We start from the raw sequence: 4505 nt of genomic DNA on the forward strand, positions 1-4505 counted from the left end.
GGAAGTGACAGCAGCGACCGAGTTCAGAAGAGGTTAAACCCCGCGAGCGTTAGTTTTTAGAGGTTGGTTTAGGTCCTGTTCCGTATTTAAAGTTATACCAAGGTGAATAAAAATTGGAAGCTAAAGAAAGAGTTTGATACTCGGCCATCCACGGTACAATATTGTGTAAATAAGCAACGACTCCAATAAAATAGAGATCATGATGAAACTTCATGGATGCGGGTGGACTAAAAATAAACCTGAATAAGACCAAGATCATGAGTAAAGATGACCTACATATAACAATAGACCATCACGTGTTTGATACTATGGAAGAGTACATATTACCTAGGTCATTTAATTCAATTGGGAATGGAAATGGGTATATGGGTAAGGAAATGAGAAATGAAATAAGGTAATTGGAAAATGTTGAGAAACAGGAATAAACCAGTAAATGAGGAGATACAAGTAAACAATATCAGCCCATAAGAATGGGTCACATACTTTCAAGAAACATACATGACACGAGTCAACCGATAAGTACATCCCAAATGGAAGTAACGATAAAGGAAGTAACGAAAATCATAAGCAAACTGAAAAACAATTATGATGAAGTTTGACTATCTTGGCGCGCAAATATTTAGCAGCAGGAATCTGATCGAGGAAACGAGGGCAAACACAAAGAAGGCATCAAGAATCTCAGGAAGCTTGCGAGACGCCATCTGGAACAATAAATTCATGCCAACTGAGAATAAAGTGAGAATCTTTGAAACAACTAGAACGAAACAACTAATGAGCCGTAACGAAAACGCTAGGAACAATCAAAGGAATAACACTAAGGGATCAAATACGGAGCAGTACCATAAGAGAATAATTACAGGTGGACTATGTAGTTAGATGGATGAGATCAAGAAGACGGCAATGGAGAGATCACGTAGATGGAATGGAACAAAATAGAATTGCGAAATAGGCTAAAGACCGCATAGCACAAAGTAGAAGACCCCAAGGCCGGCCACCCAAGAGGTGGTATGAAAGTTGGACATCAGGATCAACTGAGGAAATACAGCAGAAATAACAGGACAAGTCCTATATTAAGAAGAAAAAGAGGAGTAAGGAAAATCAAACGTCTGAGATAACCAAGAGAATTCAACTCAGCTGGGCGGCATACGGAAAACTGGGAAATATGTATTCTTAAAAACCAAAACATCCCTAAAAGTCAAAAAGAAAGGCCTATGACGCATGTATCTTACCCGAATCTACATATGGGCTGGAAACTGTAAGCTTAACGCAGAATACGCTTTAAAACCGCCCAAAGAGCGATGGAAAGATCCATGCTTGGAATCAGCCTACGAGACAAAATGCGCATTACTGAAATAAAGAGGAGGACGTAAGTAAAAGACATAATCGAGCGAGAAGCTGAATTTAAATGGCTGGACATGTGGCAAGGCAGGACAGCAATAGGTGGACATTACGCCTAGTAAAATGGTGACCACGATCAACAAAGAGAAGCAGCGGAAGACCCCAAAAGAGATGGCTAGATGCCATCAGGTAGTCGGTGGGACGAAACTGGCACGAACTGGCCCTAGTTAGGGACACATGAAGAACTTTTGGAACAGGCTTATATCCAGCAGTGAATAAATAAAGGCTGACGAAGAAGAAGAATTAATGTTCCTTAGGAAGTTGATATTGTGAAATTTTATTCATGATCCAGTTGGTAGATGCTAGTAGATCTGATAATTTCTCATCATCCACACCATTTAAAATATATTAAGCAAGCTTGTAAACATTTATGTCTAATTAGCCACTCTGACTCAGCCTGTATACTTTAATAGACTTTTAAGTACCAAACTTTGTTGTTGTGAGGAAAAACTTTCTCTGTTTGATTTGTCTCGTACAATACCAACCAAAAATTTGACAACTTTAAACAAATACGAACATAAAACAAGACCTTTCAACATCAGTTTGATCTTCGGTTCCACTTCGCATGGTTCGATTCCATAATCTTCTATTCTATGACTTAAAAAGTTTGGAAGCTTTAGCCTTTTAAGAACATTTTGAAATATAGCTTAAATAGAATGAAATTAAAACTTGGAAAAACGGCAAACATGTTTCCTTCTAAAATGTGGAATTAGCTTTCCATCTATTTATGATGGTAAGGGGACGTCCATAAATTACGTAAGGTGGTTTTTGACCAGTCGCTACCCCACCCACCCCAGTTTAAGATACCGCAAGATTTCTTAAATTACCCTACCCCCTATAGCCTGTTTCACGTAATTTTGTTTTCATTCTTTGAGAAAGTAATTTATCTACATTTTTAATTTTTTTTCATTAAAGGTAATTTCTTCAAAAATAAAATATATTTGAAATGTTATATGGAAATATATTTGCGGCTTTACTATAATTATAATGGCGCGATATATATATTTACGTATTTATAAGTAACGTAAAATTTAGTTTTTCAACAGTTGTTTTGTCTTCAAGGCAAATCAGTAATAAATAATAAATGTATGTATGATATTACTTAAATTATAGTCGATGAACATGCTTTGGTATGGCATGCACGAAGTTTGAATATAATGGCTATAAACTTTTTCCTTGATTTTAAAATTCTACTTCATCTTAAAATGGAACATTGCATAAGTCTTCCATTCTTACTTCGTGCGCTAAATCCTCAGATGTATCAATGTTTCCCAATTTTTTTTTATTGATTCTTCAAGCCAATATATGTATTCTTCTTCGACCCACTCAGTAAATCTTCTGACGTAGTTTCGTCTTTTATTATACCTACATAAAAACTATTTAACTTCGTCTCGTCGCGATTAGAATGTTTTGGTTTTTTTTTCGACGCACTTGAACTAACTCGATGTTTGATATGTTTTATGCAAAATACATTCCGCGTGTAGCGCATTTTCTTCCTTCCAATTGCGATTGCACCGTCAGGCAAAAGTAATCGATCAGCACAATTATTTTTGCCATCTTTAAAGTTTAAAATAATAAATTTATTCATACATAGCGTATCAGATAAGCTTAGAAAGTGAGCATTTTTATTCATGGAATCTGGCACTTTCAACAGTCTACTTTCTTTGCCTCGAATAATTTGAGAAGGTAGAAAACCGTTAGGTAGATAAGATTGAAGATTACTTCTTAATGGTCCACAAGATTCAATCTATTTGCACTTCGTTATCTTTAAAAAAAATTAAAAAAATGTTTTAAAGTCGTTGTTTAATATGAATTTCAGTAATATATACGGTTCAATCGTTCTAAACACTTATACATCAAGTGCTTTATATTTTTCGAGGGAGAATAAATTCAAAATAATATCACGTAAGACTCTAATTCGCACCCAAACACCGCAAAAGAAGAAAAAGTTAGAAATCGTAATAAATGCTTAGCTTCCACCCACCCAAAAAACACCATAAACAAATACATTAACTTTGAAAACACCGTTTGTACAATCGTGTAGGTCTAAACGCTTATTAAAAATTCAGGTCCCGGTGACTAATAGACGCTATTTTAAATTAACCAATTGCTAATGATTAATTAATATTGCAGAATAACAAAATACCGACAGCATTACTGAACCTGGAGTCAAATAGATATAGAGTACCTACATTAAAAATAGACTGATAAATTTACAAATTTATTAAATTCACATAACTTACCTTGTGGCCACTAAAAATGTAAAATTGCAGCTAAACTAGTCCCAGAAAACAATCACAAAGTTTAACCAAAGAAAAGGTGTACTTCTCAATTCGATGTTCATGTCAAACTGAACAAACTAACAATGATAAGACTAATGAATGGTGTAACTAATTTGACTACACATTTTGTTCGATACAGATTAGGTAAAAGTAGCTATCTTTCGCCAAATACGGAGCTTAAAATGGTTTACTTATTGATAACGCGTGCCGTTGTCACAACAGATACGTTTGTTTTGAAAAACCAATCTAATATCACTGATAAACATATGCCCCTTCACCTGTACTAATAAAGTGATCAACTTTTTACATGTATAAAAAAAGTTATTGCAAGAAAGGTGTCTCTCGTTGTTAAGTAATAATTAATATATGTTTTTAAACTACAAGGGGTGAATCAGTTTGTACAGACAACCATACAAATTCAACAATATAAATAAAAAGATCATATTTTATCATTACAAAAATTTGCAGTTTTTGTTAGCGGTTTAAACAGTTGAGAATGTAAATTAACCATAGCCACTCGGTGTTTACACAACGCGCCAATGGTTATAAACCTTCAACTTAAAATCAAATAAGAAAATAGTAGTTAGTAAAAAAAGTTCTAGTAAAAATAAACAAATGCTTTAGATCTAGTATTCACATATCTTTGTGTGATTTAGAAATGTTTTCATCTTTTCTAAATCTACTACTTTTGTTGTACTTTACTACTTTTTTATAAACACTCGGTGTTTACAAAACGCACCAATGGTTATAAATAAAGCGCGGAATATATGCAGTTAAATTCAATCAAAATATGCGCATATATATGCCAAATTTTTATTCCAAATA

At 34.1% G+C, this 4505-nt stretch overlaps 1 long non-coding RNA gene across 1 annotated transcript in view; it reads right to left on the minus strand.

Annotated features, from left to right (window-relative positions):
• The window catches only part of LOC125503976, a 12193-nt gene extending 8044 nt beyond the window's left edge, over positions 1-4149 (minus strand). The window contains exon 1 of the long non-coding RNA XR_007281210.1: positions 3642-4149. This is a non-coding gene — a long non-coding RNA (uncharacterized LOC125503976). The remainder of the gene's footprint in view (positions 1-3641) is intronic.
• Positions 4150-4505: the final 356 nt, after the last annotated feature.

Source organism: Dendroctonus ponderosae, unplaced genomic scaffold (genome assembly GCF_020466585.1).
Source record: "Dendroctonus ponderosae isolate FM_Combo_2020 unplaced genomic scaffold, Dpon_F_20191213v2 Dpon_F_20191213_1, whole genome shotgun sequence".
In the NCBI taxonomy this organism is placed as follows: domain Eukaryota; kingdom Metazoa; phylum Arthropoda; class Insecta; order Coleoptera; family Curculionidae; genus Dendroctonus; species Dendroctonus ponderosae.